General features: G+C 37.0%; 1 protein-coding gene across 1 annotated transcript in view; it reads right to left on the bottom strand.

Annotated features, from left to right (window-relative positions):
- The window catches only part of SMYD3 (SET and MYND domain containing 3), a 414,779-nt gene that overhangs the window by 329,737 nt on the left and 60,490 nt on the right, over positions 1 to 24,552 (bottom strand). The window lies entirely within an intron of this gene.

The following is a 24,552-nucleotide window of genomic DNA, read 5'->3' as shown; positions in this document are numbered from 1 at the left end:
TCACCTGAAACCTCTTGAGATTCTTTCATTATAGTGCATGCATTAGATTTCTAATTGAAAAATGTGCTTTTCAACAGAGTTTCACTTTGTTTTTTGAGATTCAGGAGTAAGATCATGAGTACAGACTATAATTTGCTTTCTCTGCTTTATCAAAATAATTGATCATGTTTGCTAGAAACACACAAATCGATAAAGAACATGAAGATTGTAATAGACTATAAATATCAAAGTATACACTTTATCCATAACAGGAAATAAAGCTAATTCAGGTGGCTCAAGAATTACTTTTTTTTTTTTTTTTTTAAATAGAAAGAATGTTAATGAAGGGGAACACATGCTTTCAATTGTCTAACAAGGATTGATTTCAAGAGTCTATTTTTCCTCCTATAAATCTCACTTTTTCTGGTGTTTTTGTATGAGAGGCTGCATCGCATGCTTCAGAATATCCAAGTTCAGGAACAACACATTTTCTGAAGCACCAAAAAGGAATGAGAATATGGGAAGATAAATAATTGGAAATAAAATAAGATCTACAAAGAAGCTGGCATGGGTTCATTCTGGAGCCTCTTATGAAGAATGAAATGAAAATGCTAGAAGGTAAGGTGATATAAAAGAAAGACTGAAGCAACAGCCAGGGGGAAAGTGTCTTATTTTACTTCTTCCTCTATTTAAGGAGTCATATGCAGATAAAACGTCTGTATCCAGAGGGATGAGGTGGTAAAGATAAAGAAGTTATTTCAGCTCTGAGTGAGTTCTGAATAGCTTGGAAACTCACAAAACCTCCAGTTTGTACTTTTTTTAACCAAAAAGCTCACCCGTCCTGATTCCTGTAAGAAATCAGTAAGGAATTCAAATATGGTGCCATAGTGGTATCCACTTTACTTTCAAATTTCCTTTTTCTTCTTCAATTGTTTAATTTACATACACCGCCCAATGAACTCAGAAAGTTACGGAAACAACTTAGATCGCTGAGGACTCAAAACTTTAGGCAACATAAAATTCAAGCTATTATAACATTCTAATTCAGTTTGCTTTACAGAAATTGTATACTGCTTCTCAACTATATCACATTTTTCCTACATGACTTTTCATAAAATGCATTTACATTCAATTATACTTTTTTTAAAAAATCATTTAAATGTTACTAAGTGTTGTTGACTGCGAGTACACAGCAGTACTAAAAGAGTCTCCTGCATTTTTATTTATGACTAAAAAAATAAGAAAATATTTGATACAATATGTAATCTGTGGTTAAATACATATTGCTTCCCTTCATAAACGAATATACACAGAAGATAAAAGGAATTAAGTTGAAAGTATTTAATCAGGCAATGTTTAAAGAGAAATACAAACATTACTGGGGGAGAGGTATCTTTGTTTTTTGCTTATCTTTGGTGTGCTTTTTTCATGGTCATATTTGTACTATTTTCAGATTTTCCGGGAAGGGGGCGTGGGGGGAGGATGAGGATGGATGGATTGTTTAGACTATGGTAAAAGTTCCCAAAAGTAAATAATCTTTTCTAGAGAAGTTAAGAAATGTAATTTTATCATTATGTTCACACCAATTATTTCATTTTGCCTTTTGTTTCCCCTGTGTGCAAGTGTTTGGGAAGAAAGGTATGCATACTATGTATAAATACAGTATTTGAACAAAAAATCTGTCTCCTTTACAGGCAGTACCTTTACAGATGTAAAGGGGTCAGGATAAGGTTTTGAAACTATTACCTCATATGCTTTGTGATAAAGCTGTTATACAGGATTTTCCTCAAAATTTAAATCAAAGATAACACATTAAAAAAAATTTAGACATTAGCATTCCTGGGTGGCAAGATCAACTAGGCAGAAATGTTATGGCTATAAACAAGTTGTAAATCCGTAAGTGTAAGGACTATACTATAATTTGGTTATTTTTTTTTTAATGACATATCTTTGTATTTCATTATAGACGTTCACAAGTTCACTTCATGTGACTATAAATAGCAAACTGTTTACTTCTTCACTTGCTACAAATTAGTGTTGAAACTGATAACACAAGGTAGGAAATAGCTGGAACTGCTATTTCATAAAATGTCTGAGATCCTGGGACTACGTCCAATGTCTGCCAACGCTCTACTCTGCATTCACCTAAAGGAATAGTACCACTGAGGAGTAAGGCTGGTTCAGTAGTTTTCACTTTCAGGCAAGAAGTTTCATCTCTATAATCAAGTAGTGCATGAAAAACCACTAGTAAACATGTGAGCAGTACAGTAGAACCCTGTCATAACTCAAAACTTGAAATACTTGGCCAATCCCACAGCAAGTATAAACTCGCACATTAAGCCTTTTTGTCCTCCTGGCTCTTTTAAATTCCCTGTGACTTCTGACCACATCTTAAGCATCCACCATTCTTCACATCCTATTTCCTAAAACATAATTTGTTAGAGCATTTTTCACCAAAATGGAGAAAAACAAATGTGAGAGGGGAGGGGTTCCCTGAATAGTTTATGAAATAAGAAGCAAAACTGTGTAATATGTCACCCTAAAGTGCACAAAACACACATTCATAATACTCACTAAACTGGTCATGTCCTATAGGGGTCTCACGAACTTCAGACAGAGTATCAGTACCAGAGCATTTACAATCACTTGTTCTTAAGGACAAACTCAATTGATCTGCATCCATATAATACAACAACACTTCAAAAGAAGCATGAAGTAGCGGCAAACACAAAAGAATAAATTCTTGACATATAAACAGTTCCCAGTAAAAGGTGAACATATTTGCTCTTAGAAATTCCCACCAGGTAGCTACAGAAAATTACAGCCCTCCCTCCACAACAGAACAGTGCAAAGTTTTTATGCCACTCTTCAGTTCAACAAAGACATGAAGCTGGTATGTTTGAAAAGAATTGTGGAATAGTTTTACTACACTAATATTATATAGTCCTTTCTTCTGTCAGACTGTCTTGTGGAAGAACAGAGGGTTGCAATCACTTCTTCAGACTTGAAGCACATGAATCAGACCAACAGCTTTCACTGGAGCTCCTGACCTCATGCATGAATATGGCCAGAAGTTGGACCAAATGCAGCTGGCTAAGGCTGCTGAGGCAAAACTGAAAGACCACCAGAAAATTGTGGAATCAATCAGAACAGTGGGAGCAGATTATTTTGGTGGTTTTGTTTGCCAGCAAGTCCATGATTTCTTGTACAGTACTAACAAAACGTAGTAAAAGTACAGAGCCTTGCTGTGAGGTAGAGCAATCGAGATGCAGTGCCATGGCTTCTACCAAGGCAAACTTAACAGGAGCAATAGTCAGGTGAAAATGATGCAGAGAATATTGTTCTTGTTATTGAGCTGGTGTAATCGATTCCCAACAGGACAGACTGAAATCTTCCCCTACCTGTGGTACATACATGACTGCTCTTTTACAACAACTCATAAATCTCAGAAATCCCAGAAAAAGCCTAAGTTTCAGCCAAGTGATACATGTGCATGTGACTGTTCTGGGGAAGAACTAAACTCCACTTCTTTTCATATAGGAACATACACAAGGGTTTCATTAATTCTTGAGACAGTCCACATGGATAACTATTACGATGTAAGCACTATTTTTTTGCCTCTTCTATTCCTACAAAGAAATATGTAAGAAAACACAGTTCCAGTTATGTTTGTTGCTGCGTTTACCCAGGCATGTCACATCAGGAACAGATTACTGTAACATAAGCCAGCCAGACCACACGAGGCCAGCTAAAAGCTGAAGTCAGTGAAGAAAACCGCTGCTTGTTTAGTTTTGATATATGCTGGCAACACAATAAAAATTTTCTGTAAATGTGGCCTCTCATTTTATGTTGCTTTTCAGATGGCATTTAGTGTTTAAAACTCTACACAGGTTACCATTTGTTTACCAGCAAATATCCAGCTAACACTCTAGCTAACATCACCCCTCTTTAAAGAAAAAGTATTAATAATTAGGTGTTTTCCATAAGGTATCCTTGACTAGAGAGGTCACTTCTTCACAGAAGGCAGAGCCTGCCAACTTCATGAACGTCAAATCTGCATTTTTCTCCTTACATGTGAGGGAAAGGTGGACACGGCTTATCATGGAAATTGAGTAAGCATCCTTGCATGAGACTGTCAAGGTCTTCCTTGGGATGTGATGTGAAGATGTAATGTATTTTTCAAAAAGTATCTAGAATCCTTACCCATTAGATTTTGAAAAAGTGCAATCTCAAATATATATTACTTACTGATGCTCCCTTCTAAAAAATATTTCCATTTCTATCAGGAGAAAAAACCTACTTTTTAAAACTGCCTGCATAAAATGACTGTACAGACATGGATTTATGATAAAACACAGAATTTTCCCAGACAATTTTATTATCAGGAAGAACATTAAAAGATTACTTATCTCCAAATATGACCTCAGCATAAATTTAGTCAGTCAACCACAAAAAATGTATATTGTATTTTTCAGACTTGCTCTATCTCCATCCGACAGCCTCGAATTTACCAAGAAATTGTGCAACTTCTTCATATTTAATCCTTTCTATGATGTCAAGATTTGCAAGTTTAGAATAAGCTTTTATATAATTATTAAATATCCATTTATTAAGCAGTTTTGTGACTTCTTAATAAAAAAAGGCTTACATTTGCACATCTCCATGATTTGCTATCAAAATAACTGCAAAAGAAGTTACTTAAATATTTTGGAGAGTCTCAGCTCTTTTCATTTACTGGAAGTGAACACTTGACTTAATTCCAAATAAAACTTTGTAGACTACATCTTCATGTAGTTATGCAAGTAAATAGCAGCTAGTCTCTTATGAAGAGTTACAAAGAAATCATTTACAGGGCAAAATATTATTATTAAAATGTTAATGTAATTTTAAATCCAGTGTCTACATCAAGAACATTCATGGTATTGCTAGGACTATAATCCCTACAGAAATGTTAGTTTGCAGTTCCCCGTTGTAAGATACCAATATCTCCATGCTCTGTCCCCAAGTGTACATAACGTGATGTGAAAAAAGGTGCACACAAGGACACACACACACTACCTCTGCTCTTCATCAATACGCACCATTGTTCCTGTCACCAGTACTCAAAATGAAATCTTTAAATCCTAGAGAACATCTTAGGAAGGAAAGTGTCCCAGCTATTTCTGCTATGGCACACATGACATTTGAGAGCCATCCTAAAATGGCTCTCAAACACTTGTGCAGCTTCATGACAGAGCAACAAGAATGTTTTCATCTTGCCTATAACAACACTTCTGACAGCAAGCAAATCAAAAGTCTGCCCACGTTTGCTAGGATTGCTTATGACAAATCTATCATATCATAACCTGTTTTGCTGGTACTGTCTACTGAAACTCAGGAAGTTCAGTTATTTGTCTGCCTTAGAGAGAAAAGAGAAAGTAATCCAAAATGTTTTCAGGGGAATTTGGAATGCACACAGAATATTAGGATACCTCATACTAGCTAGGGAATAAAAACTTCTTTAACTCTGTAGTCTTTAATTTACCTCAAGCTAGTTGTCGCTCTATCATTACCTCAGTTTCTCAAAGAAAGTTTTAATGCCGAGTCTAACCTGTCTCACATGGTAATCTACTGGCAACTCTGAATTGAAAAATTAGTACTACCATGACCACGTGTTCCAAAGGAAGAATACAAGAAAATGACCTCAAAAGACAGAGTATGAATTTAAATACAGAAGTGAAATAATTATTTTCTTTTTCCTCCTTAGTCTACCTGGCTTTAGAAGTACAATGAACAGAAAATGAATTTCTACTAAATGGAAGCTTTAGATGGATCAGGACTTTTATACACTTACTAAAAAAATAAGTAAAGAACTGTTGAAAAAAGAGTAATATTCCTATTCTTTCTCAAGAAGCTGTTAAGTTAAAACTTTAGCTTCAGGGTGAGAAACATATAGCTTCTGACTTCCATGTCCTCATCATAAAGAAAAGTAACAATAATTTTGTCAAACTCAAATAAAGACAGTAGCATGAAAGGTCCTCCAAGCATTATGAAAACACTCAACTGCAATAAGATACAGTGCTGTGGCAGTCTGTTAGCTGAGGAGAGGAAATACTCTCCGCCATACTACCTTTTAAAACAGAAGACCAGGTTTTCTATGTACTGCCTTGTCTAAATAATTCCTTTTGTTACAAAACTCTTGCTGGCTTCAACTTTTTATTTGCAAGAAACTAAAGAAATGGAAACTTTGAAATAAATGAAAATATATCAGGTTCTGTCTCTCTCTCACCACAGAAATAGAATAATAAAGATTTTAGTCCTTACTCTATAAAAATCCCTGTAAGATTGTAACTTTAAGCCCATAAACAATTTCTGTTACAGTAAGAATATGTGGTTTTGGTAAAAAGAGGATGTGATTTACTGGCTAACAACATGATGCAATAAATACTGTCCGTATTGAAATAAAAAGTTTGGCTCTACCCACTTTACCAAGCAATACAGGTCATTCCAAAAAGCTGACTGCTCCCTAGTCTTTAGAGTTTGCAGACGATGATCACTTTATTCATTTTTCCAAGCACTGACAAAAGTATCAAATAGCACAGAGTCAAGAATCTATCCCTGTGAGTGAGACATCAAGAAAGCATGTCTGTACAGTGAATATGCACTCATTTTAAACGAATGCGGAGACACATGTTAAATTCTACAAGGCTTTGAGTCGTTATGTGGGTTGTTTTTTTTTCCTTAATTTAGATGACCCAAAAAAATTAAAAGTTAGTTTAATATCAGTATTGTTATTCTCCACTAAACACGCAAACTCATAAAAAAAACATATCGTTAGTTTAACAAGAATATTTTCTACAAGGTCAGTCAAGACTGATTTGATGAGATTTCATTTCTATCCATATCTTGTCCTTATTAAGACAGTGACATCATTATCAGGACAAACTGGAAAATAACTGATGCATGCTGAACATTTTAAATATTGATTGAATGTCATCTTTTGCCCAGTTTTCAAAAAAATTCACTACTCAAAAATCTGGCAACCAGCATTAATATTCCTGATACTGTTTTGTCCTGTTAAATACAAGTTGTGATAAAAAAATAGAAGAGCATTGAAATGAAGTGAATACAGAAAGTGTGGTTTGTTGGTTTCTTAAGACCACATAAACTAAAAAAAAAAAAAGAAAAACCACCAGACTGCTTATATGTGATATTCTCTTGTTTATAAATATAATAACTGCTAATATTTTAGCCAACAGCTCTGTATTCTCACCCAGAGATCTGCTTACTGTAGCAGGCATGTACATAATTCCTGCGAAAAACCAAAATAACAAAAACTAAATGCAGATCATTTCCACACATTGACCTTAAAATCCACGTGTTATTAATCAGTTGCCCCCTTGCTAGCAACCATTATACTTTGTTTCTGGGAAAAAAAAAGTGTACAACTGTAGCTCCTAATGCAAATTATGAGAGCTACCCATTGAAATCAGCAAAGCTATCTGAATTTCTATCAGTTAAAGATTTTTACATGGTATGGAGAGAGCATATTAGAGTACCAAAATGATGAGTTCACATTATAAGAATAAAGATTTACAGTGATAGCTATAATTTCATCCCTCGATTAAATACCCATCCTGTATCATAATGTGACCAATTTAAAAGAATTCTTATAGCATTTGAAATGCATAAAATTTAATTTTACTCTGGCAGGGAGTTTTAATTCTTATTCCTATGAACGTGAGTTACAATACAAGCAGGTATATCAGAATTCTCACCTTGAGTTAATTTTCCCCCTAAATCCAGTGCCAGAGGTTAACCAGCTGGAACAGCTGGTTCACATTGGAGTGCTGTTCACCTTTTTCTAGCACAATAATAAAATGCAACTTCTGGAATCTTACATAGAATTTACCTTTTAAAATAAAAGATTTGTGAAAAATCCTGACATTGAGAACAATGAGAACTATTGTCTACTTTACTTGCAGGCATTTTTGTAACAAGACTCAGTAGGTCTCAGTCAATTCTGATTTCCAATCAAGATTAAAATAATAAATATTATAAGACATTTAACTTTCTGAACTACAAGACACTGATGGAAGAGGTGTAAAATGGAGACAGAAGCAAGCAACTCAAAGTAGGCGTAGCAATATAGTCAAAAGTTGGCATTAAGGTTGTGTCCGTAAGCAAAGCAGGGTTTAAGTCAAAAATCAGTTGAACAAAATAACCATTTCAAGTCAGATCACATTGCTTTTTTTACTAATATGGAGAAAAATAATTCTTCCCTTATTTGAAAAAGTATTTGAAAAGACATGAGGAATTCCAGAGGTAGGCAGACAGATCATCAGGTTTCTATTTTGACAGAATAGGATTAACAAATCATCATTTAAGGACAGCTATTCCAGGTCAAACCAGAGGCTGATGTACAGCACAATTTCATGTTTCTGACCGGCTCACACCAGACTCTTTGTGAAAAGGTGAAAAGGTGTAGTAACAACACAGATACAGAGGAATCTTTCCATTGATATATATCCATCTCAGCACCCACCAACCTCTGCCTTAGGAATTTCTTGAACTAAAGACTGTATTCATCTTAAAAATTATAGTGACTTCTTTTTCTAATCAGCAGTCACATCCATCTAAGACATGACAAAACTAATGTTATCTTCTTCCCTCAGGCCTTACTTTTCAATCTCCCAACTTCTTACACACAATAGTACAACCGCAACAGAGAACCAGAAATGCAGGATGAAATGACTCCCACAGCTCCACCCAACTTACAGAAGACTGATGAAGTAGAGACCTCAAATCAGACCAGCCAGATGGTACTTCTGATGAGGTGAAAATACTCTGAAGTCCAAGGTAACAGCTGTCAGGGCAGACCTGTCAGCCTGTAACTTGTATGTAGCTACCCAGCAACTTGGATCCCATGCATATAGACCAAAAATAAATACATGAAAAATCACCAATGAAAACCTTTACTCATCTTCTTATACTCTCTCTCTTTTTCTGTCTCATTTTTTCCACAGCACAGAAAGTGAGGATCAGGGTTCAGACACACAAATGAGTCGCCATACTTCAGCACACCTCAACCACAGTAGCTCTGTGTAATTCATCACCATCCCAAAGCTCAGGTGAAACAGCTGCTCAATGCTCCTCAGAGGGTGCTCCGAGTAGCTACAGAGCACAGACACCACCTAGCCCACTCCTGGAAACTTGCTCTGGTGCATGTGCCCTTACCCTGAAATCACAACTGGACAGCAGAGCTACCCTTCACCCAACAGGAGACCTTCAAAACAACCCACATCTGTACCAGCGTAGATGCAAAGTCCATCAAGCCTTTCAGTCTGTCTCCAAAAGTGGCTAGCAGCAGGAGTCCAGGGAAAAATGGATGAACAAGGCAAGAGCTACTTTGGGCGAAACTTCGTTTATATGCTCTGCAAAGCTTCGCTGATTTGCTTTTCAAGGACACTGCAAGCCAGAGGTGGTATCTTTAGATTATCAATGTTTTGGTTTTGTTTTTTTTTTTTCTTCCATAGTTTTAACCAATGTAAATTATCATAGATCTAACAATTCCACTGTTATAGGAACACAGAATCAAGAGATTCTGTTTTGATTAGATTTATTCTGCACATTTTTAAGTAAAAATAATTTAAAATATCCTATAAAAATACCCTATAGCATTTCAGAATCCCCTAAATCTCTTGGTCTGTTTGGTATAGTAACCAAGCCAGGGAAGATCTCCACATTCAAAATGCTCAACTGTCCAAAGGCAAAATTTTATTCCTTTTTTTAAAGAACTTTGTTAAAACCACTGCAATAAGATCCAAATTTCATTTACTCTGAAATGCTAGATAAAAATGCAACTGTGACTGGAACTCCAGCTTTTTTTCTCATTGATCTGATATCTCTCTACCTGAAGCTAACTGGAGAACAGGAAAAGGCCACCTACCCTTTAGTTCTGCGTTTCTTGCTCCTTTTCCCCAAGCATGTCAAATGGTTTCTTGGTTTTCTACTCTCACCCTAGGAACAGTTAGCATTTTCCTAATTGAAGTAGAAAAAGAGAGTTGCAATCAAACATACAAGAGTTTATTTTTTCAAGTTCAAGGTTCAGGAAGCACCAATCTTTTAAAAGATAACAGCATTTTAAAAAATCATTGCATTAACATGATTAGATCACAATATACTGACCAAGTTCAGCTTAATTTATATGATGTTAACAGGCCAGAGACATCAGAGCTTTGATGTGAACTAGTCTTGCCCCTTTCAAATTGTTTAGTAACAGTACAAGAACAAATAGAGCCTCCCTTAACAAAGCAGTTTCTGAAGGCAGCATTTAAACACCAGTCATGTTATTCAAAACAATCCAAGCTGGCCTGCAAGAAGTTGACATAGTCTCATTTTAATAAAGACAAATGAGCTTGAAAACTAATCTATCAAAATGGATTGTGTTTAATGAAAAAAAAAGGAAAAGTCGCTATCACAAACAACATCCCTTTAAGGAAAGCCAAAAAGTCAGCCAGCTTTTGTCATGCAGTTTCCAAGGGCAATTCCAACCCTATAATTACCCAGTAGTCACAACTAGTTTTCTTGACAAAGCTGAGCCTACACAGAAATACCAATTATACTAACTTTGTGTTGAGATTATTTTCACTATGTTTTCTAATGCTAAACCAAGCAAAATTCAAATAAATACTGAATGATAAAAGGGATAAAAACATCAATGATTCAATCCTAGATCATGTCACACATGATCAGGATTTCCTGTTTTCTAGCTCAGCTTCCACTGAAAGGCAATGATACATTTTAAATTATAAAAAAGAAGAGACCCATTAAGTCTTATGTGACTTCTGTGACAACATATTTTTTAAAGGGCAGAAATAATTCCATTGCAGCCATACAATTCATGAGGGATTTTGCTGAACATTTCTACACCGTGTCCTGTCCGGCCTTAGCTGCTAACATTGTCGTCACAAAAGCAGTTATTTGATACCAAACCACAGTAAAGATAAATCGATTATTTTTTAGATCTCGTTTTATCTCAATGTACCAGTTTCTTGACAGGGCAGCCCTTACCCAAAGAGTAGAAAGTAGTTACAAATAATGTTAATATTATTTATATGATGAATTTTCTGGTAATCCAGTAACAGTGCAAGAAAAGAAAATAAATGCTGCAGCGAAATGTCTTCTATATTTTATTTTGAACAATACAAATATCCCCTTTTCTAACCTTGCTCAAATAACCTTTGGATTGCCTCTTCTGTTTTTTTCAATCTGTTCTAGCCCCTAGGTGATACTCCTGTCTGTAGATCTGTTCTGCTTGCGACAACGCTTTCCTGCAGCCAGCAATTCCCACAGGATGTGTTTCTGTAAGTGTGGTAGTACCAGGCTGCACTCAGACAGAATGAAGACAAAATCATTTAGGTCCAAGAAGAGCCCCAGGTATTTTCAATAAGAGCAGCAATACTAAAATTGTTTATGAAGCTAAGTATGACAACGGCCGCCTTTCCGGTCTGTGAAGATTGTGTGTTTCAGCTGAAACACACACCCATTTAAAGTCCTTTGGAATTCTTCTGTAATAAACCCATCACTCAAAAAATGTAAGTACCATCATCCTAGCCTTGACTCCATATGTTTATAAGACAAATGCTGGAAAATTATAAAAAATACTTTTAATTTTTTTTTTTATTTCACTGCCATTGACCTCTTAAAATTTCACTCCCCATTTGCCAAGAAATAAGTGAAAACAAAGTACTTTTTCTATTTAATTCCAACAATCTCTTCAGCTTAGGCAGTGCCAGATTCTTATACTCAAAGAAGTTCCAGAAATCCCAGAAAGCACCCATTTATTAAAAGAATTTCATTTGAAGCATTTTGCTGTGATCCAAAAGCTATTTAGCTCAGACAGGTAGGCTGTTGGTAACAACTGTTGAAGCTTAAAATATAAAATACCAGGCAAGGAGTTTTTCTCACATTAGAGGACATAAAAGGTAACTGCTTCTTTTGACTTACCAACTAATAGATCTGAAAAAATTTTTCATGGGTGAATCCCATTAACACAAATAACTACATAACCAAATTCTGTAACAGGGTGCCTTTTATACCACATGACAGTTATAGATGGGTGAACCCTAGCTCAACTTTTTTTATGCTTTTCCCAATTATTCAGTCACAGAACCACAAAGCTCTCAAAAGGTGAAATGTGCAAGACTTAATCTGGGCAATGTTTCAACCCCAGCATGAAGTAGTGCAAGAGTACATTTTCTGCTGCTTTTTCTTTCTCAAAAGAAGCTATCAATGATACCTTACTTAGCAACAAGACACAAACACATAATGTCTGTCCTGGTTTTGGCTACGATAGAGTTAATTTTTTTTCCTAGTAGCTGGTATAGTGCTGTGTTTTGGATTTGGGATGAAAATGTTGATAACACACTGATGTTTTAGCTGTTGCTGAGCAGTGCTTACACTAAGTCAGGGACTTTTCTGCTTCTCATACTGCCCTGCCATCACCCAGGCTGAGGGTGCACAAGAATTTGGGAGGCAACACAGCCAGGACAGCTGACCCAAACTGGCCAAAGGGCTATTCCATACCATATGACATCACGCTGAACACACAAACTGGATGGAGTTGGCCAGGGGGCAGCGGCCACTGTTCAGGGACTGGCTGGGCATTGGTCGGCAAGTGGCAAGCAATTGCATTCTGCTTCACTTGTTTTGTATATTCTATTATTATTATTTTCCCTTCCTCTTCTGTCCTAATAAATTGTCTTTATCTCAACCTACAAGTTTTACCTTTTTTCCAATTCTCTTCTCCTACTAGGGAGGGAGAGCGCGAATGGCTGTGTGGTGTTCAGCTGCCTGCTGAGTTAAACCACAACGTCACTGATTCAAACAGCTAATCAAGGACACAGGTCTCAAGACAGTATCAGTGCAGCCTTCTGCATCTCCAAGTAGATTTTACTTTTCTACAAACAAAAATATCCCCATAGCTAGGAAATCCAGTGTCATTCTGAAAGTCAAGTCATAATTCATTTTGCAGTGCATCTTCCTGTATTTTAATTACAGGTTCCCTCACAGAAAAAAAAAAAAAAAAAAGAGCAGAAGCATTTGTCACAGCCATATGGAAGCATCAGAGAGCAAGAGTGTTTTCATGGGAGATACTTTTAAAAGTAGTTTTCATCCTAATTTCCAAAGTACTTCTGTAAGATGCTGAGTGCCTTAGCTTACAACGAACACATCAATAATATTCTCAAAGTTATTTCAGAGTGTTCTGGCATAAGATCAAGCTTAATGACAGTTATAAAAGTCTTCTCTTAGGGGTTCAAAGTTCACAGGTTCACATATACCCTTCTGTATAACCCTCAAGTATGGAAGTCTTGTGTGATAAGATCACGCAAGATCTAGAAAATGCATCATTTAAAACAACATGATTTTAAGGCTAAAGGCAAAAACCCTAACCAATCCTTATTTCACTTATCTTTCTTTTGCATAACAACACATTCCAATTACACATGTGAAACAGTGATTATTGAAAGTTTTTCATAGCATAAGACTACTGTGTAAGATTAATTAGTAACACTATAACAATAGCAGTGTTAATTAATTCATCATAACCTACAGCAAAACAGTATGAACAACAGTATTATTCCACGGTGTACATCTCACTGAACATACTTGTATTGTGCTGAATATAATTCAAATATAACTTCTCCTAGAAAATAGAAGAGCTAACATAGATATGGGTATGTAGACTGACTTACCAAGACAGAATAGCATGGGGGAGGAAGCAGGCAGTTTCTGACAACAAATCAGGGTTGGAAAAACTCAAGTTTAGTTCCGCATTTGTTCCTAAGCAGCAACAAGTACATTCAGATCTTGCCCTCGATCCCAAGAAATCAATGATGACACTCCTGATGACTGAACCTCAAGTTACTGGAATCTCAACACACCAGGTTCCACATAAGGCCACGTGGTGGGAATGGATACCTGAATCAAACAGCACATATACGCCTGGGCACGCAGTGCCACGACAGTCTCTTGCCATAGTGGACGGGAGTCCACGGCAGGGCAAAGTCTCCAGAGCCCAGAAGCAACTGGAAGTTGTGCCTTCTAACAGGACAGTCCTCCAGCTGCAGAGCAGCATCTCCTGCAGGACCCTGCACAGAAAGCAGCAGTGCACTAACTAACCATGTCTGTATCTAGCACAAGGGGTATGAGAAGACTAATATTACACTGTAAGTGCAGGAAATGAATGAGCCTCAGTGGTGAAGCACAGAGCAGATGGCAGAACAGCATGCCCTGGCACATTAGACTTCAGGGTCCACCTCAAAAAGGTTGGATTCTGAACCCTATTTCGGGGGGTTTGGAGAATTCCTGAAGATGCACATAGTGCATTACTGCTGGCGGCAGCCTCAGTTGCTTGCCTCCCGTTAAGAAAAGGCTGCGCTCAGTCCTGAGGGGCAGAAAGCCTGTACAGGTATAATCCACTCTGCCAAGGCCAGTCTTCACAGAGCAAAGTTTTTGAATGCATGGGCAAAAGAAGTTGCAGAAATCACCCCTACCTCTCAAATGTCAGAGAAAGTAAGTCAATTGGAATTGCAAGCTAATCTGCAATGTGGGCCAGAATGGGAGATAAACATCACTATTAAAAGTTATCTTTGAGCTTTGAAAATCTTTCAGGCATTTTGGATATAAAAATATATTGGTTTTCTTTCCATTTAGACTTACTTATAAAATCAGTGTTACTGGGAGAAGAGCAAAAGTTGACTACTTAAACAAAGCTAGTTAGAGCTTTTAAAAGAACCAAATGAACTTTGTAGGATCCCATAGTCAGACCTCTCACTGTATTTTTTTTTTCTGAGAACTCAGCTTTACTTGGAACAATAAATCAAAACAGTTGTGCCTCATTATTCTACATTCCACTATTTATCAGCACATGAATTTAATCAACATAATTCACTTGCATGAGCTAGAACAGCCACCTGCCCTCCCTCTTGAACGTCCTCCAAATGCTCCGTGAATTTTTGATTCTAAAGAGTGGCAAGAGTATTGATGTACTCAGCGGTTCTCACTAACTGAGCAATGAGTACTTTTGCTAGTCGCATTAGGGTGTTTGTTTGTAGCAGGTTAAGGTGGATGGAGAAAATGTTACCAGTCTAAAAAGAGTTGTTCCTTTTTCTGCCATAAAGAGCTAAGACAACTAACATGTCCCCACTGAAATGTCAGAGATGTACACAAACACCCAATGAAAAGATTAGACAGCAGGAGAAAACTTGCTAAACTGCAACTACACATCTTGTTTCATATTACAACATGAAAATAAATCACTAAATGAGATCCAAGGATATTCCTAATCATTAGCAATACTAATTACAGAATTATCATCAGACAATCGAGCATTCCCCACTTAATCCTAGGTGAAATACATATCAATTGCCACAGAAGTACAGAATGTGACACACTCCTACCTTCACATCTTGGAATGCTGACTGTGAGAGCTGTGGAGTTAAACAAGTTAAGAGAAGGCACTAGATAAATACAAATTACTTCTATTATACACTTGCTTGAAGTTGGTACAACAAGCTTCATCTTACTCCTGCCTATGCACCACCTCTCCCCTCCACCCCAGCAATGCAAAAACATAGTCTAAGGAAATCGTCCTCCAACTGCACACTGACAGTAAAACTCCAATCAATGTATATCAGCAAGACAGAGCATACTGTGACATATATTCACAACTTCCCACTTCTGCTTATGTACGCAGATTAACACTAGTAAAATAACCAATACAAAATGTGATGAACTACACAAACGAGTAGAAAACCCACCAGTCCACTCTCCCCTTATAAGTTCCATTTCTCACACTTTGGCACATTCACTTAAGTTTCTACAAATATCTGTATTCTCATCCCAAACAATCAAGAGATGCTCTGGCAGCAGCCAGTTCTGTCTGCTTTGAACTGGCAGCAGACAGTTCAAAAGTTGTCTCAAAGTTAACTGGAAAAAAAGCATGTTCTCTCCTAATAACCAAGTTTGTTTTTCTCTTTCTATGCCTCCCACACAAGACCTCACATTTCCCTCATCTCTCACGTAGAGATGGAGCAACCAGAAAATTGAATTTGCAGATTTAATTTCTTGTGAACCTACAACATTTAGATAGTAGTAAAAAGAGTTACTAGAAATCATACAACTGTGGACCTACTAAACGGTATTGATTGGTTTGTTTTTATTATGGGCACATTTGCCAGCATAATTTATATTCGTTTTGTTGTTTGTAGTGTAATTCCTTGATTAGCAGATAAATACTTTAAAAAAAAAAAAATACCTGGCAACAACATGCTTGGAAAGCAGATGTGCATATGCTTACTCATCTCCCAAACAGGAGGCTGGTTCATGATCAAAAATCCCTCACTGAAATCATACTGTTCACAGATCTGGACACTCTCAGCTCTTTCTATTCACTCCCAGCAGTCGTACCAATGGTTCACAGCTTCTTCCAGAACACACAAGCTATCAGACACATCTCTACTTGTTCGGCAGAGTTGCTCTATATTTACACAATTTGTGTGGTTATGGAGATATGTTACCTCACTGATCTCATGCCCACATACAGGTTTGCTTTTGTCTTTCTGACACAAGAGCATGGCCTATGATTCATTATCATGAACGGGTGCCCAATCCAGTTTCCTCTGAAAGTTGAGTGAAACCTTGGCCTTGATGGTAATGGAAGAAGAAAGATTAATTTTATACTTGTGAGTACAGGCAAAGCACAAGGTTCATTGACAGACTGAAAAATATTCTTCTGGAATGGAAGACGGAAGGCAGCTTTAATCCTGCAGTTTTTCTATTTTAAACTAGAAAAATACCCCCAAACTTCCAGAAGTGATTATGAAAGCCTTAGTAACAGCCTACAATTACTTTAAATTCAGAAGGGAGATGTGTTCATATCCATCATCCGCAGTATCTATAGCATTAGGGACACATCTGAGCACACACATTTAAAATTTCAAAAAGCCCACACAACCAACACAGAAAGTTTCAAAGGATCTGTAAGAAGAAATGCAATTAACTGATGGTTATAGGTATGAAAAAATCTAGGCAATATTTACACAATCAAGAGGAAAGAGGTGGGTACGGAGAGGAGAAAAAAAAATCCAAACAAAACCCCCCCCAAAAAAAACCCAAACCACACCACCGATGCAAATTAGATGAGCTCCTAAAGGAAATATTCCTGGATCTCACTCTGCCAGTCAATCAACATCTAAATACCTGAGGACAGCATGGAAACTTCCAGGGCAGGTGTGCAGGGAGATGCAAGCAAGAAAGCTATGACAAATCATCATGCCTGTTGATCACAGAGTTCTTGCGCCTTGCTTCCCAGTATCTACTGCCAGCCACTATTACGGAATAGCTACACCCACTATCTAAATTAGACTTTTCAGCTTCAGGTTGCTATGGTACAAGCTAAGTGCTCTCGAGCCGGCTCACAGCATATCAGCACCACAACCACTTTATGACTGCTGCTCACCCATATTAAAACACAGGACAGCGGATTAATTGGACTGCAGTCCTGACCCAGTATGACTATTGTTTCTTCCTCTTATTTCCACAAAAAACTTAGGAGCACTTTTAATGAAATAGGAGATGTAAAAAAAAAAATTTTAACATCACAACTGCCATGTTAATTAAACAAAAATATGTATACTCCTATACATAGGAGTACTTTTAAGGACTAAATTTCATGAGTTGTCTCATCTTCTGTTGATACTTAGACTGTAACAGCTACTTAGCTCTATGGGATACCTTAGATAAAGTTACTCTCATTTTCCGAGAAGCTCTGAAGTAGCTGAGATAATGGCAAGTCAACAGTAACACCACAAATACATGGTTCCCCATCCTATATTCAAAGAGCATGGTATTTTTCAACAGACTATCAATCTACTCCACTGCCATTCTGGAAGGAAAGCAATTTTTAGCCTTTTCATCTATTAAACATGTTAAACAAGTCTCAGAGCTGATTAATAATCCTGCCACACAGAATTCTAGCTCTGCTCACAGCCAAAACAAACAAACAAGAACGCTTTAAGCAACTTGACTGCAGGTCATCTTAAAGACAAGGATAGAACAGTTTGCTGCCAACAGCATTACAAGCAGTTATCAGGCTTATCCTCTTCAATTAGAGGCTTTTAAAATTGCTGATAGAGGACGTAAGTGTTTTCCATTTACTACTCAGATCTTCAGTAATTGTCTCCATGACCTTGTTTCATGCTGGCTTTTCCTAAACATAGAAGGTGCCTCACCCCACATATTTTTGTGCCTGTACTCCACAACCACTTAAAAAAAATAAAAAATAAATAAAAAAGAGAGAGAGAGAGAAAGAGACTGAAGTATATCACCTGTCAGAGCCCATTAGCTTTTTAAGCACTGTTTGGTGGATATGCTCTGAGCAGCATTAGGCAAAGGAACAGTAATTAAGTCCCTGGCCACCTGGATCCTTTTCAGCTCTGCACAGCACTATCACAGCTCTAGACCTAAACCCAGGGTGGGGGAGAGAGGAGTGAGAGTTGCAAATTGGCCTACACTATTCTGCCATTTATTTTTCCAGACTCTGTCTTTTTATCACTTCCAACTTAGCATGAAAGAAAAAAAAGTCAATTGGACCATAAGTATACACACACACTCTCCTCCCTCCCTGCCCCAGGCCCACTTAAGGCAGTAACTTTTCTAGAAGCTTATGCCTTTCAATCAGGGCTGAATTAACCTCCTTAAAAACTAGTCTTTTCTCTTCCTTACCCCCCGCCCTCCAAGAATAAAGCTTTCTTTCCTACAACACACAATCAAATTACTACAAATTCTACAAGCCATTCCTTCTTTTAGAACTGTTCTACCCCATTTTCTACACCTGGTGTTTGTTATACTGCAGGCAGTTTGTAAAACAGATGGTGCACGCAACAACTAAACGAGAGGATCCGAATTATACTGTAAGCTCAGTTTGAAGTATTGTAGTCTTACAGTCTTGCTTTCACTGCACCAAGCTTTGTTAGCAAAAGCTTATATTTTATAATTGTAACCATGTTGCTCTAATTTAAAATCAGATAGGATGGTTAAAGCCTTGTTTCATGGTCTGGTACAATATCCTATTGCTCTTGAAGGTAACTGTTGTTACTAAAAACTAAAATAATTGCTATGGAAAATTATATTCCCAAATTATAATTCAATGGGGAAACAACAGGAAATAACCAAGCCTGAAAACTCACATTGGATAAAAATAACTTCTTGTAAAGACGTAACTTTCATTTGGTGAAGTAGCGAGAGAGGAGTCTTCTCAGACTATTTATCACCCTCATTCTAGAGTACAGCTGCAACATTCCTTCCTATTTTATTAAAATTTTTACTATTTTTTCTTTAATTCCTATTTACACCATTGCTTCCAAAGCTGATGCACAGTGGTTGCTGCTTCCTCTGCAATCTTGACTTTAAGAAAGGACACCTAGTTAACCAAACATAGTGAGATAATAAAAGGGCTGGAGCACCTTTCCTATGAGGACAGGCTGAGAGAGTTGGGGCTGTTCAGCCTGGAGAAGAGGAGGCTCTGGGGAGACCTGATAGCGGTCTTCCAGTACCTCAAGGGGGCCTACAAGAAAGACGGGGAGAGGCTGTTCAGTAGGGCCTGTTGTGATAGGACGAGGGGCAATGGTTTTAAAATAGAAAGAGGTAGATTTAGATTGGATATTAGGAAAAAAATTTTTACAATGTGCGTGGTAGAACACTGGAACAGGTTGCCCAGAGAGGTGGTGGAAGCCCCATCCCTGGAAAGGTTCAAGGCCAGGCGGGATGAGGCTCTGAGCAACCTGATCTAGTTGGGGATGTCCCTGCTCCTTGCAGGGGGATTGGACTAAATGACCTTTAAAGGTCCCTTCCAACTCTAACCATTCTATGATTCTATGGTTCTAATTGTTAAATAGCCCCAAGACCTTCCCTAGCTACAAAACAACCTAGTGACTTTTTTCCCCCTTCTTGTATTTATGAAATATCACCCTTCCTCAAAAGGGCGATGATACAGAATGAAAGTTATGCCAAAAATTAGTATGCATCATGGACTTTTTCTACTGCTGTACTCAACTCCAGGAGTCAAACAGCTCTGCCCGTTAGCTGGCACTGGCTCATTCAGGCTTCTGCAAGTCTGTCTAACAAACCAAAGGGAGTAATTTTGACAGGAAGCACATGCAGGCATCTGAATATTTCTAATGTCTCAGTTATTAGATCATCACAAAAAAAAAAAAGTAAGTTTAAAATGCTGAAGTCGAAGTATATAAACAATAAAATCCAATATTCAAATAAGTCCTGGCTGTTCACTATGTTGCACAACCTGATGCTTAGTTTCGGGCTAATACATTTAGTTTTCCCTGTTTCCTTTGGGTTTATGTACTGCTTACTCCCCCTCTTGCTAGATAAGACAGCTCCTCAGAATCAACAATAAATGTTAGGAAAGTGATCATTCATGTTCTCTGAAAACAAATATGAAGGTCTATCAGAATGAGTTTTGTTATGCTCCTGTGGAATACTCTGGAAAGAGAGTACAGAAAAATTCTCCTGAAATTATTTAGCCAGTAAGCAAGCATGATATTTCTGATGATCACAAGTCAGTTCTTAACAGCTCTAAGCGTGAAGCTTTCAATGGCTTAAAACTACACACAGAGAGAACAGGAGAGGACACATCATGTCCATGTTCTCAAACAAAACTTTATCCACAGAAATCCGAGATCAATAGCACTTCAGATAAAAAGTTAATCGCAGATCTCATGTAATAAAGATGCCAATAGACAGAGAAAAAGGTTCTGATATAGTTTGATGAGCAGGAATATACCCCCTCCAATTCTAAAATAAAAATAAAAGAGTCAGGAAGATTGACATTAACACAATTGTATATTGAGCATCTAGGCTTAACCACTGTTGTTTCAGGAATAATGATTTCTGAAAATTACAAGACTGTAAGTTATAAGAAAAGAGAACTATCAAAATGAAAAGGCTTTTGCAAAATAGTTTCCTGGGCCATGACTAAGAACAAATTTGTCAGTACTGATCTGGTCTTGAATTTACCATAAACACAAAAGTTTGCACGAGACAGGGTAGCAACATACATTAGGTATGAGCTACACAAAGACCAACAATGGATAAATACGCACTTGCTTTTGTCCTCTCCAGAAAAAGAACTTCATGGCCTCTTAATCATAGGGAAACTGAACAAGTGCATCCAGAGTTAATTAGATTAGAAAACCTGACATCAGAAAGCAACCTTTACCTGTATGCCTTTAACTCTTAGCTTGCTCACTACTTTACTCTTAACTTTATCCTAATATTTCTTTTGACTTTCTTGATACAAATCACTCAATTCCCTGCTAACATGGATTACTAAATTAGCTAGGGAATCCTAAGTAAGAGTAACCTACTGGAAGTGCTGCTAAATAATATCTTGACCAGGCAGCTGTATCCTGTCTTCAAAGGTCTTCTCAGAAAATATATGCTACCTAATGCCTATAAGATCCGAGGGTGCAATGTGAAGTTCATACTTTTTCTAGTCATATCATTAAGTGAGACTATTTCCTTCAACTTACACTTAAAAAGATACTCAAGTAAATTACCATAATTTAATATTCAGACTTTACAAAGGCCAAGTGACACTACTCAACTCCTACTTCTCTTCTACCTATACAGATACATACCAAAACCCCTTTAATAATTTTTTTTAATTGGTATAAATACCCTTTATGTTGAAAAGAAATTCTTTCAAAGCATTGAGTGGAATAAAAAGTAAGTACTGAAAACTTAGAAGAACCAGTAAAATATATTTAAACGTCAATAGGAAGAGTAAACAAAGGATTTTAACTGAAGGATTGAACTGAATGAAAGCAGCACATCCAGTTTTGAAGTAGAATCTGCTCGTAAGAAACAAGTGGCAAGACTGGAATTGTAGAGAAAATTTTTAGCTTTCTGAAAGTTTTAATCCTCTGCTATCACCCCACGTACAGTTAAGATACTGTCCAGAAAGTGAAATTTTGCACAACAGAAAAATTAGGAAGATTGCCATTTCAGGAGTGAAGTATCACCTCTGCTCTACGGGCTTCCCAAGAATCTTCAATCCAGCATACCTTCCCCCAAAAGTTTGTTACCAACTGTTTCATCAAAACATCTTTTAGAAACCCTTTATTTTCCAACAAAATCCTATTTCAAGATTACTAAACTGCTCTAGAACTCTGCCATGTTACAGTTCATTAACTGTCACTGGATTTTACCTTACTGTTATTTAATGACAGAGGTTGCATATATCTTACTATTTTTATAAATGTGAGGATCTGAAATTAGGAGATATTTAAAATGTCTACCATGGCTATCTTTTTATCTAAAATCAGAACCTCCTCTTTTTCTTAATAATTAGGGGAAAAAAAGGTTTTTGAACAATTTCAAAACATTCAAAAAGTTAATTCTGACATAGTATGAGTAGTTGTAATTCTATGCAAGATACCAAGTCTATAGTTGGTCTAAAAAAAAAGTAGTCTTAGGCCTGATTCCAGTCAGTGGAGTCACTCAGTTTTACACTCAACATGGTAGGTACAGATCTCATTCAATGTCTTAAGTAGTTTACATCTTTCCGTTTGCTATTATGAAAAGAACCATAAAAGCATACAAAAAATTTTACTTCTTTATCCCACATCCATTAAATGTCTCTCAGAATTCTAGGCCATTTTCTCATACACGTAAGTAAAAGCTGAAGAATAAAAAGCAAGGACTGATATTATCTCAAGGTTATGGAAACATCATTAAACCATAAAACCACGGTGTCAAAAATTTATCTTGACATTAGAAAATGTCTCAGTGGAGTTAAAGCCTTATCACGTAATTAACTGCAGATAATTCTGTTTAATACTGAGGATCAGAATTTAAAAACAGTCACAACCTTGATAAATGCTATGTTAAATAAACTGGAACTTCCAAAGAGTGATCAGATAGCAAGAACGAAAAAAAATCCAACTCCAGCTCAAAGAACAGTTGATAGAAGCAAATTGTCTAGTAAGGACAGGGTAACGCTGTCAAAAAGGAAAGTACATCATCCTTCTGAAACACCTCCCCATCCAATACAGCTGATATTTTCCACAAGTCCTGCTCAAACTAAAAACATATTGGGGTGAAATTCTGTTCCCATGGAAAGAAATGGCAAAACTTTCTTTGATTTTCAATGGGAAGTTTCCACAAGCTTGCAGTCAAGGGGACTCTCTGCCCCTTGAGCATCACACGCAAGTGAATAAAACTACAATTCATTTTCACAAAGACAAGAGCAGTGGCCAGTAGAGAAGGAGGACTGCTTAAAAGAGCTTCCGAGAAGCTCTTTTGACCTACATCAGGTGGAAAATTTTCCAAGAACTATCTGGAATTTAGTCATCTCACTGCAGAACCGTTTTTCTCTTTTGTCTGGCTGTCTGCTTATTTTCCTACTTGAGAATCCAGCATCAAACAGAACAAAAAATGACCTTTGACTGCATCTTTTTGTGGCATGCAATGAAAGAACTGATCCAAAAAAGTTCAATGTTAGAATAAGCACCTACTGAACTTGAAAGGAATGTTGGAAAAGATTGGGAAAACAAGATTACATCTTGAAGTCATGTATCTGTAGTATTTCTTTATTCTATGACCACACAAAGAAGTCATCACAGCCGGTCTGTTTTAGAGTTACACTACAGAGAAGAGACCACATAAGTCTTTTATTAGAGACTTACAGTTCCAAAGTCTTAAATTTTACCTGCTGGGAATAAGTATCCCTATTCTACTTAAGGGGAAAAAAAAAACCCACAACCATTATTTTTTCCATTGACATTCCACTTATCTTCCAAAAACATTCTGAGAGCCGCAGAAAATGCATGCTGATATCTCACTAAGGATGGGAGCACGTTAAAATCATATTTTAATACAATGCTATTACTTCATAACACATTCATCTGACAACCAAATTGGGAAGGTTGTGGCCTTCCTCATGGAAAATTAGAGTGACAATGGAGCTTTCCAAAAAGCATTGTGTTTGACAGAACTCTGAAAGAGACACTAATTCACCCATCCAGTCAGATTCTTCTGCCCCTTCTGTCAATTCTTTTTATTATTATTGATACAAAGTATCTGTACCCATGATAGGTCTATGTCCTTTACTTTTCATTTTCCTAGGGCAGACTATCATAAAGATTCGGTAATATGAGCAAAAGAAGGAAATTAGACCTGCTTTAATGATCTGACAGCCTCTGTATTTCCAGAAGGAACAAAAAAATCCCCCAAAATACCCCAAAACAAAACAAAAAGCCACCTCAAAAAAGAAAACTCACAAATGAACAACAACTTAAAAACTCAGTACTTTGCAGTATATTGAATACAGTGTGCGGACAAATTCACAGTCAGCGTAAGGAATATGTTGAGTTAAAAATATCTTTGTGAAAGGAAAGCTGCAGTGCGACAAATGTTGTAATTAACAGGAGCATTCCTGGTTCTCCAGTTAACAGGATATGGAGCCGGGAAGACTTGACTTTCACTCTGCCCTTGATGCCCACTTGCATCATC

The sequence above is a fragment of the Chlamydotis macqueenii genome, chromosome 3, assembly GCF_036417535.1.
Source record: "Chlamydotis macqueenii isolate bChlMac1 chromosome 3, bChlMac1.mat, whole genome shotgun sequence".
In the NCBI taxonomy this organism is placed as follows: domain Eukaryota; kingdom Metazoa; phylum Chordata; class Aves; order Otidiformes; family Otididae; genus Chlamydotis; species Chlamydotis macqueenii.
The sequence above is the reverse complement of the archived record's forward strand: the minus strand, read 5'-3'. Positions and strand labels throughout refer to the sequence as shown.